Below are 12,051 nucleotides of genomic sequence, written 5' to 3'. Positions count from 1 at the left end.
TTTTAACAGACATACTGGGCATGTCTATAAGAGATGTTTACTGCGGAGCTGCCTAATTAGCTCCACAGTACGGTCTCAGCATCTACACGCTGCAGTACAGACTGCATTAAACAAATAAATACTCTGTAGGTTAGTACTTGTCAACACAAGTACTATTGTATGGTGACATTATTTAGTGTGCTGCAATGCATATGTAGAAGCTGATGGGGCTGGCTGAGGCATGAGGGAGTGTCAGTGTGAGGGCTCCCTGGCAGCTAGCCTCACACTGGAGCACCCTTATGCCCCAGCCAGCCCCTCCGCAGCTTTTGAGCCAGATTAGAGGGACCCTGGGCTGGCAGGCAGACTTGTGGCATGTGTAAATGCAGTGCCTGGGATCAGTAAACTCTGGTGTGAACTGCACTGGAGTTTATTGCTTCAAATTAATAGCACATGTCACTCACATTAATAGTATGTGTGGATATGCCCACTGATAGCCATTTTTAGCCTGATTTTCTTTATTGACAATCACTAAATTTACTGACAGAGCCAACTGCTAAGACTGGTGTTTTTTGATAAAATAACACCAGTTTAAAATATTATATTTAAACTGTTTCTTATTGTCTTTAATAAGCTAATTTATTGGTCTAAATTCAAAAAAAGATAGTTAAGAAAATCAATGGGGGAAATATATCCCTATTGTTTGCATGCGTGATATATCCCTAACTAACTAAATATATTTCTATTTCCCTAAATAATTTTATTGACTGTCTCTCTGCAGTTTTATGTCTGATAAACTGAATTATCCAACTAGCCACCTCAATATCCAGAACCAGTTAGGAAATGACTTTTGAAACTTTCTAGTACTGATTTGGGATGAAAAGTTAGAAGGTGATAATGGCTGTGAACTGAAAATCAGAAAAAAGCTCTTCAAATCAATTAAATATTTTGTGTATATTTTCTGAATGTTTTTACCTATAATTCCCTTCCATTTCAAAACAGGCAAGTATTTTGAAACATAAAGTTGGAATTTTTTATTTCCAAAATGAGACAATTAGATGATTTAAAAATATTTTTAAATTTTTGCAATTATTATAAAATGTTATTTACAAATTATTTTAAATATCTGTAAAATTATTTTTACAATATTTTTTATTCAAGAAATTCATCAAAGCCCATTCTTTGTGGCAAACAAATTCGGTTTAAATAAATCAGCATTTCTCAGTGAAAAAAGTTTATTGTAGAAATAGTGACTAATGGTAAAGAGAACTCTTTTACTGCTTAGATTGTAGTTGAGAAGAATATTTTTTTCTGAAATGAGTAACTTGTGCCCTCTTCCTCCATCTTGAATAAGTTGGTTGCTGCATGTTCCATATTTCAAAAAGGGCTAGGTCTGTGAACAAATTACCTGTGTAATTTATCAAAATGCTATAAAAAGATGGTAAAGCTCTAAACTTTTGGAGGAAGCTTTAGGCTTTGGTAATGTTACTGTTTATTATGTATAATGCCCCCTGTCATAGACCAAGGCCCCATTGTGTTAGGTGCTAGCTGGATGGGGCCTTTCAGGCCATCAGGTTCAGTCCCCTGCATTGGTAGGCAATCATTTACCCTTCCTTTTAACAATCAGTTTTGCACTGTGATGAGTGATGACAGCTACTAATCTTGCAGTCCCTCTAAACTGGTGCCTGGGACTGGTGTCTTGTTCACCCACTGTTGAGTACTTTACTGGTCCTAATTTCAAACTGTCATGCATAAATGCAAGGCACAATATCCCAAACACCAAGAACACCTTACAACATGCTGTAGGTAAGAGCAGGGGAGGGTACTGCCAACGCACCGCCACAGCAGGAGCAGGGCAGCAGTTGGTTAATATGTCCTCAGAAGATCCCTAGCAGAAGGACCAAACCTGAAGCTACAGTGGGTGGCACAATCTAATCTAGGGGAAAATCCCTTCATGACCATACATTTTCTCAATGATATGGCTCTGAGCAAAACCCTGTAGTCAGGAACCTCTGAGTTTTGTAAGTACTAATCAAGAGCATCAGCACATTTCAAGCAAAAAGGCTCCAGCCACAGTTGTGGCCAACAGAAAATGCTTCATGAGGCAAAAGAAAACCCCTAAACCAGAAGACTAGCATAATCATAAGGACAGAAAAAATCCTATTTGGCTTCAAATACTGGTGATCAGCAAAAACCCTGAAGCATGGGATTATCAGATGCTTTCCATATTACAAGAGCTACTCGTAAATCATAACCTGAGGACTGTGAACGCGTGACTCCACATATCACAATCAGTGATTGTTGAGCTAGAGTGCTCTATTCTGCCATATCATCCCTTCCACAGACTTGTCAAGTTTGAGCTTAAGGTGATTCACATTCTTTGCCTCTGCTACTTTGCTTGGTAAATTCTTCCAAAACGTCACTCCTCTGATAAAAACGTTCTTCTAATTTTAAAGTTAGATTAATCTGTAACTAGTTTGTAACCACTTGAACTTGCTCTGGTAGCACAGTGAACTTAAAAAAAGAGACAAAGGATAAAGCAATGCAGAGATGTTTACAATCTAAATGAAACCACCGCATGTCAGATTTTTGCCAGTTCTGCACTGAGTGTGATTTATCTGACATTAGGACTGAAAAAAATTGCAAGACGGAAATTTATTCTGTCTTAAAAAATTCCGTATTCAAATTTTGCATGTACATGTATTTACAGTCATTTTGAAGCACTGCTAATCCGGGAGGGGAGAGGGGGGGGGTGAGGGGAGCAGGGGTCGTGGTGGTGCAGAATGTAGCTAATTAAGCCCAAACCACTAAAATGCAAGATTTGCCAATCATTATACATAGTTATTTTAGTTGCCTGTTATTCTAAGATCTTGCTTATGCCTGCTTATTAAAAACAGTTTAGTTAAATTCATGTAACCATTTGTGTCAATGCCTTTACTTACTAATTCAAACTATACTGAAATAAACACATATCTATTGATATAGCTTCATTTACTTTAGTGGAATCAACTGATCTTGTTAAATTAATTTATCTAGTTTAATATAGACAAATCGGTGCAAAAATAATATATAAACCTGTTCTAAGCTATGGGAAGGATAGGCCATCAGTTTCTGCTATGGAAACGGTTTGCTTTTTAATAATGATAATAGTTTCATGAGGGAAGTAAGCATTTATATAACACACTGACTAAATCCATTTTTTGGTTAATAACAGCACTATTGCATGCTAACCTTGGAGAATTCAGTTAATCTTTTCTCTGCTACGAGAACCAGTTCAGACCTTGATATTCCTGCCTGTACAGAGCCTTGCATTTGCCAAGGACCACGGGGATCATCTTTGCAGAGTTCTTTTGAGTACAAGGATTCATCATCTAGATATACTTGAAGCACACCACAGAAATGATTTTTCCATTAGAAACCAGGAATTCCTCCAATTCTTCATATTCCATCCTTGGTAAAACACAATATTGTGTCTAAGCTCTGAAGAGATTACATTTTCTTCTCTTGGGATCTTCTAGAGGATGTGATCTGTAGCTGAAGAAAAATAATAAATATGCCAATAATTGAGTTTTCTTGTTGCCTTTCATGTTTCAACATCATAACTTTTGTTGTGGTATTTGAACTCTGAGCTAGTAGTGCTTGCTTTTACTCCTACCAGAGGATTACTTTATGGGTTCTTCATTTCTTCCCTAAAACTTCCTCTTTGTCTCCCTTACCACTTCCCAGTAGAAAGACAAAAACCATCATCTGGTTCTGTTATTCAGACCATAATTATCTAATGGCAGTAGTTGCTATGGTTTCTAGTTTTTACAGCTTAGAAGTAGGCTTTGGTCTGACCACATATGAGGCATTCACAGCTTTCAGCTAAGTATTATATAACAATCCAAAAGTGGGATGCTCACTTTACAGGCATGTAGGAATACACATTTGCCCAAAATAATTTGAAAACTTAAGTAGACAACATACACGTAAGGAATATACAGGCGAGAAGAATGCAGTACAACACTTGCCGTTCTGAGGTGTGCAGTGTGTTTTCTCAGGTGGTATCTGGTTGCTGTTGCTTTTGATTTCCAGGCTGCTGAAACCTACTTGTTCTGGAAGGCTAATGCTAGCAAGCTGTCTTCCAGATTTGGAAGGCAACACAGAAAACACAGCCTGGATATGTGTTTGGTGACAAAGCTCAGAAAGGTTTATTGTTTCCGAACAGTACACCAGGTGGTGTGATTAACAGTCAGTCCAATGTACTGAAGCTTGTCCTTCACAGGTAGAGACACCACACATTATTCACACTCTCCTAGGTCTCTACAATGGACAGGTCTGCAACCCATGTACTTGCATGCCTTCTGTCTTGTGCCAGTTCTTTCATAGATTTCATAGACAGTAGGGCTGGAAGGGATCTTCTAAAATCATTGGGTCCAGACACCTGCCCAAGGGTCAGCTAGGGTCAAAGGTTCTCAGCAAGATAAGCATCCAAATGTTTCTTAAAAGTGCCCAGAATAGGTGCTTGCACCACCTCTGGGAGGAGTCTATTCCAGGCCTTGAAGGCTTGGACAGTAAAGATGTTTTTCCTTATGTCCAACCTGAAATGGTCTTGGAGGAGTTTGTGACCGTTGCACCTTGTCATCCCTTGGGGTGCTCTGGTGAACAGGTCTTCTTCCAGGTCCTGATGCACACCCCTTATGTACTTGTAGGCTGCCACCAAGTCACCCCGAGCCTGCACTTCTCCAGAATGACGAGTCCCATGGCTCACAGCCTCTCTTCATAAGACCTGTTCTCTTGCCCTCTGATCATGTGTGTGGCTCTCCTCTGGACTCTTTCAAGCTTTTTCATGTCCTCCCTGAATTGTGGATCCCAGAATTGGATGCAGTACTCCAGCTGCGGTTTCACCAAGGTCGAGTACAGTGGGCAGATGACATCCTTGGTCTTGCTTGAGATGCATTGGCATATGCAATCCAAAATTTTGTTCACTTTGCTGGCTGTAGTATCACATTGGTGGCTCATGTTCATCTTGTGGTCAGTCACGACCCCCAAGTCTCTTTTGGCTGTGGAGCTAGCAAGTGCAGCACTGCTAAGAGTATAAATGCTTTCTGTCTTTCTGTCAATGTTCATCTCTACTTGTTTTGTTTGCCAAGTTTACTCACCTGCACTTTGGTTCTTGGTATCTTTGTCTCATTAGTGAGTTCTAATTTTTACATTTATCCTTGAATTTTTTAGCTGCTGTTTTCATACTCCCTTCTCTTTTGTTCATTAGTGTGCTTTTTGTTATTATTTTTCTTTCCTATCAGGTCATGAGGCCTCTTTCTCCTATGCTGCTTTTTGGCACCATAGCTTATTATCTTAGCATAACTGTAGCCTGGAATGACCAGAACTCCTACACTTATTATTTATTTATTTTTAAAATAATTTCTGTCTACCTGCTCTTTCTGTGCATTTTAGCCTTTTCTGTTTCTCTCTCTCACTCACTGGTGTTCTGGCTCTCTCTCCGTCTCTCCTGCCTCTTCCCTCCCCTCTCATTTTCCCATTATAATCCAAGACAAAATGGTCCTACATATTGTAAACTATGTCTACATAAAGGGACAATGTACTGGCTGGGAATTGCTGGTCCTGTGCATTTTGGGCAGGGAGCACCATTGGCATGCTGTGACAAGGAGCCAGAGGCTCCTGTTAGTTTAAGTAGAGAGTGCAGTAGGCCAAGCCTGCAGTGTGGAGCTGCAGCACAAGAGCACAGGCTGGCCATTAGGCAAAGGGGAAACTCCTGTGTGTGGCTGGGGTATCACATGGCTGGAAAGGGTGGGGCTTAGAGCTATATAAACCCAGGGTCTAAGGCAAAAGGAGAAGTCTGGCCTTGTGTACTGTGGGGGAAAGGAATTTCTGGGAGAGAGGGGCTACATGAAACAGGCCCATGGACACTACCGAGGGGAGTTAGATGGAGTAGCTAAAGGGGAAGTATGGCTTGTTGTGGGTTACTGACCCAGAGTGGGATAAAGTTTAGTATTGAAAGTGGTTTAGTTTTGGGAGTGTTTTTGGGATAAAGTTTAGTTTTGGGAGCAGTTTGCTTATATTTGCGTTGTGTTTAAGTCTAAGACTAGAGGACTGGTTTGTGGCTATGGGGATGGTATGGAGGCCATGGGGTCACTGGAGAGGTACCCAGAATAGAGCCCTGAGAAGATCAGAGACTTTAAAGGGGCTGAGTAGCATGAGAGCAGCCTGGTTTAGATCAGGGAGCCAGAGGCCTGAGCAGTCTGAGAAGGCCAAGATGGAGCTGGAGCCCAGAAGTCAAGATCTGAGGTAGTGGACCTAGGTTGAAGGGGCAGAGTCAGAGAAAAGGGGGCAAAGCCAGGAAGGCAAAACCCCACAACAGGTTTTGAGGCCTGACAGGGGCAAGTGTTGTGTTGGGGATAGGGGTCTCTCCAAAACGATACCAAGTACCATCTGCATGACCTGGCCATAGCTAGAGGGGAGGATGGAGGCCTCTCTCCAGTTGGTCACATGGATTACAACACAGTTGAGGGGCTGTGGGTCATTCTGGGACCGCAGGGGCAGCCTCCCAAAATGCTATAAAATCCATCAAGGCATGGCAGCCAAGTAAGAAATGAAATGGTGCCTTGAGGAACCAGAGTGGGGCAGGAGTCACTGGGCCACCAGGAAGCATCATGGCTGCCCCTGTGGCCAGGACTTTGCTACACATACCCTCCACAGAACTGTGATAATCTAATACTATGTAAAGACTTACCAACACTAGGAAAATCTTCAACTGAGGAGGGTTTCTGGTTCCTTAACACCATTGGGATTGGAGCGGGGCACAGGAATGAGCAGTCTAAATCTAAGATGGATAAAGAATACATTACCAGATGGCTTTATAACTAATACTTTTTAGGCAGAACTGAGCATGTAGCCCTCTGTAGGATTTAATGGACAATAAAGATAGAGATAGGCCCTAAATCAAAACTGTGTAGATATTTAAAAATGTGACATTACACATACACAGTCTCATTGCTTTTATATTTTATGCTGTATTATATATACGGGCTCCAGTCATGACTCGGGTCCCACTAAACTAAGACAGAAGGAAGGCAGGGTGGCACCTTAAAGATTTACTGCTTCATTTGGCTGAGCATGGATTAGAAAGAGGCAATTAGCCATCTTAGTCTGAAGTCAGGCAGAAGGCAGGGCAGGGCTGTCTTCTGCCTGACTTGATATCAACTCATATCCTGGGTTTGTACAAATCACTGATATATACTTTCTGAGGGTCTGGATCTTATGGTTTATTTAATATCTTATTTGTGGCATATATAAATTCAGATGCCAGTGCCCACTACTACTAAGCTCACTGAGATTCAAGATGATATTCTAGAATAAAAAGGTTCTATATCCCATTACCAGGTCTGAATAACGTTCAATCTCCATCATTAACTCACAAGACAGACAACAGGCTTTCTTTTGATTTCTTCCATCCAAGTCAAAGATACCTGTAGGCTGGCTTTCTGTGCTATGGCCATAAAAATTTAAAGAATAAATTAATCTTCATAAACTGTGAGATTTAAAGTTTAAATTCAGAGAAAAATGTGATTGAAAAACTAGGAGAAGTCTGATTAATTTTGGCCAAAGCTTTTAACTTATAACATTTTGCAATCTTTTTATAGACTAACAGGGGGAAAAAATCAAACATGGAAGAAAATTATTCAAATAAAAAAAAGGAGGAAAGAAAGGAAGCAACACATCACTTTTTAATATTTCAGTTAGATGTCTTCGGGGAAAACATTACAGAACAGAAAATGATGGGTCAACAATCTTTAAAGAAGAGAAAATGAAGTGCTATTTTAAAAATTCTTTTATTCTTGGTCGATTGTGGAACTTTATAGAGCTTTACAGATGAAAAAGCAGCTGCTTCTGCTCTTCCTGAGTGCTCTCTCCAAACACCACTGGGGCATACTTTTTTCTTTTTTATGTCACATTGATCTTTTCTTGTTCCTCCACTTCTAACATACCATTAGATTCCAATGAGTGCCTACAGTGAACAAGAAGACAAGGTTCTCTTGGGTAAACCCTCATTAGGCTTTTAGTGATATGGCATACAATAGAATAGACAAGATCACGACTTCCTCTTTAAGGATATTTTAAAAGGTAGAATTATTGAATAATTATTTTCAGTATTTGTACTAAAGTAGCATGTAGGAGCCCTGATATAGATGAGGGCCCCATTCTGACAGATGAACATTTATGAACATTTCTTAAGAGACAATCCCTGCCTCTAAGAGGGATTCTAGGAGAATAAATGCGTTATAGACAAGAGAGAAGGAGAGTGGAAGCAGCATTATCTCAGCTTTACATGTAGGGAACTGTGACTCAGAAGAGCTCAAGAACTTTGCCTAAAACCAGCTCTAAAACTCTGAAATTAGGAAGTTAAGATCAATCTCCTCTTTCAATTAACTCACCTTCTCTCATTCATTATTGAGATGTCAATTCCTGCCTCCAGCTGACCCTTCACTGCTAATCCAGTTTCTGATTGAGTAGTCTTCCTATTATATCTGGGAGGAGCTTCCCTTATGCTGCTACAAAGTCGATTTATCCTCTGTAAAATCTTTCCTTAAAAGCTCTCTGTTGCCATAATGCCTACAAAACTCCTGACACCAGTCAAAGTGCTGGCATGCTGATACCACAGCTATGTGCTCAGCAATAGTTTGTGATATCAGTGGTCTCATTGGCTAGGTACACACATTCAAAAAGCCTGAGGTAGAATTGATTTAGGATACACAGATTTCTGTAAGTGGCATAGTTTATATCAGGGGCAGGCAATGGGTAGCTCCATCCCTTGATAGGTGCCCCGCTCACTGGTCACAATCTTGGAGCTGGAAGTCCCACCCCTAACCTCTGACCTTTCCCACCAGAAGTCCCTCCCCTTGCCCCTGGAAATATTCCTTTGGGGAAGAGGGCTTGCCATCTTAGGGACCCCCCCCTCCAATTATGTACTATAAATCAAACACCCATAATTAATATATTGTAATTTAATTATAAATATATTTTTGTCCCAATTTGTTTGTGTTTATGCTGTATATGTAGAAGTGATTGCATAATAGCTGCAAAATGCAGTCTTACTCGTATATTGTGTGGGGAATGCAGAGGAGTCAGGGGGATATGAGTGGCTGGCGGGTGGGCAGGAAAGTGGGGAAAGTGTTGGTGGGGAGTTGTGGGAGTGGAGGTGAGCCAAGCACAAGGCCTGCGCCGTTGTCCTGAGGCCAGCACTGGAGAGGCCCAGAGCAGGCTAGCAGGAGTGTGGGGCATGGCTGGCAGGGGTCCATGGAGCTGGGCTGGGATGCCAACAGGGAGAGAGGGGATCTGGCTAATGACTTAGCAGCTTTGAGCCAGCTGCAGTGCACCTTGGCCTCCTGCTCCTTCTTGCCAGGAGGCAGAGCAGCCCTTATGGTGCTACTCGGTGCAGAGGAGGAGGAGGAGGACAAGGGGGGCTTGGCTCTCACTACCTTCTTGTTGCTGCATTAGTGGTGGTGCTCACGGTGCCACACACAGGAGCGGCCACTGCTGCCGTGGTGCTCCTGGCTGCTGCATGCCGCCTCCCCACATGGCTGCTGCTGCTGACCACACACCTGCCACTGTTCATGGGTGCCATGGGTGCCTCAGCCTGGCATGGGGATGGTGCTGAGCGGAAAGGCCACAGGGCAAGTGGTGCTCAGGCTGGTGGTGATTACTTAGTTCCACAGTTAACGTCTCAGTGCCTACACATGCAGCCCTATTAGGCCACAGTAAACTAATAAATTCTGCCATAGGATCATACTTGTAAATACAGTATTATTCTATGGTGAACTTTTTTAGTGTGCAGCAACGCAAGTGTAAATGCTGATGGGGCTGGCTGGGGCATGAGGGTGCTTCAGTGTGGGGACTGCCTTCTAGCTAGCCCCACACGGAAGCACCCTCATGCCCCAGCCAACCCCTCAACAGCATGATGAACTGGGTTGGAGCAGTCCCGGGCTGGCAGGCTGTCTCCCCGGGCTCCCTGCCAGCCAGGGCTGTTCCAACTCAATGTGCACATTGTCACAGGTGCACATTCAAATGTGATGCCCAGAAGCAATACACTTAGTTGGATGTGTAGATATGCCCTGTTACTTACTTTTGTCAAGAGTTTTGAAATCCTGAGATAAAAGGCACTATATAAGTACTATGTCTTCTTAATTTCTAGTGAAAAAATACTAGTCTTATCATTTTTCTAAGAATACATTTTTCTGTGAATTAGCATAATTTACCCAGTTAAAATCTGACCGAGGTGTATGGTATGATATAAATGGCTAAGTGGTGGCAGTGCTGTAGCAAGGCGGGGGAGGGGTATGACTGTTCCAGGCGCCGAAGTGAAGGGATGCTAATAGATGCTGCCCAGCCAGGGCAGGGTGTGGGATAGAGCCTCAAGCAGCTGTTTTGTGGGGATGCGGGGATGGGTGGTTCCTGCCACTGCATGCACTCCCAGGGAAACATGGTGGGGAGGCATGTGCTCCCTGGATCTGTGAGTGGGGCAAGGGCGGGCTGCCACTGCAAGCTCTGCCCCAGGTGCCAAACTTCCTTGCCATGGCACTGAGTGAAGGTACAGATTTTTTGGTGTGTTTAATCTAGGACATGTCCTCTGACTGGATAAAATATTTTTTTAGTTATCTTCAATTGATTGTTTCAAGAGGCTACATCCTGTGTTTAGTTATAAAAGTATAAACTGAGTCTCTCCAAGTCAGTCCTGTCATGCTTCTATCAGCTCTGCAATCTTACGTCTTAGAGGGCAAAGGAGGGCCAAATAGCGCTTTGTCTCTTTGTGGTCCCTGTTTGTAGAGAGACCTCTACCATTTGATTTGCTACCTCACTACTACCATTTGAGCTGGAAATACTGTACATTTCTGACCCTTTTATTTGACTGAAAGGGCTAGCATGTTTTTTAACCATAAGAGGGTTGGCAATCACTGTCTGAGAGCACAAAGGCTAAAACTTCAAAGTGTTACTTTGGGCTATATTGGATTCAGCTAAAAGAGAATTGCATAGGTGATTTTTTCTGGTTTGGGCTTGAGGATATACCTTTGACTATGATTTGGAGTTAGCTGATTTTCCCAGAGTTTTTTTGTTTTTATTGTATGCTGGGGGAGATAAATTATTACCTCCATCTGATTTAATGAAAACTGCTGGGGTTAGTTTATTTATATTTTATGTTCTTAGGTGGTTTCTGTGAATGGGTACAATTTGTCAAGTTTCATGTCAAATTTAAATAAGAGAAGCAAATAATACACCCCCTTTCCACAATGCTTTGCAAATATATCACTAAGCACATTTGGAAATGGGACAAGGATAACAAACAACCTTAAAGAAGCAAGATGGATTTAGAGTTAAAGCCAAGTCTGTGGTATGCGTAAGTCAAAAAGTGGTTAAGTAGATGATGAGCTCACTGGGGATGAAAACAACAAAACATGGGATTGGGAGTACCACGAGGGTCTTGCTTCCTTTCTCTTCCTTCAGCCCCTATGTCAAAAGCAAAAAAGGAGAGATGGTTTGGAGCTGCTATACCAAAACTCTTGATTCTGGGTAACCTTCCCAGGGACAGCACTGAGTGTGTACAAAGGCTGTGGATGCTGGAGTGCCTTTCAGATGAGGAGTTTCCATGGGCAGATCTAGGATTTTGGAAAACGGGGTGCAGATGCTGTGGCACAACATCACATATAACACAACACACATTTTTCTAAAGAGAAACTAGAAGCTTTACTAATATGCTAGGGGGCTAGCACTATATTATTCAGTTTAAGATCAAATCAAAATACAAATATAGTTATTGGAATGTGCATGAATCTGGTAGAGTTTATATAAAGATTAAAAAAATACAGCAAACCAGGCAAAACAGAGTCAAATTAAATTGTTTTATTAGTCCTGGTGCTTGAGCCAAGTCCCTGGGCACTGGAAAAGGGCCAATGTGGTCCCTATTTTCAAGAAGGGGAGGAAGGAAGAGCCTGGCAACTACAGGCCAGTCAGCCTCACTTCTATCCTGGGGAAGGTCTTTGAAAAAATTATCAAGGGCCACATTTGTGAGAGCCCTGCAGG

This window comes from Crocodylus porosus, unplaced genomic scaffold (assembly GCF_001723895.1).
Source record: "Crocodylus porosus isolate Cpor-Errol unplaced genomic scaffold, CroPor_comp1, whole genome shotgun sequence".
NCBI lineage: Eukaryota > Metazoa > Chordata > Crocodylia > Crocodylidae > Crocodylus > Crocodylus porosus.
This window is presented reverse-complemented; position numbering follows the sequence as displayed.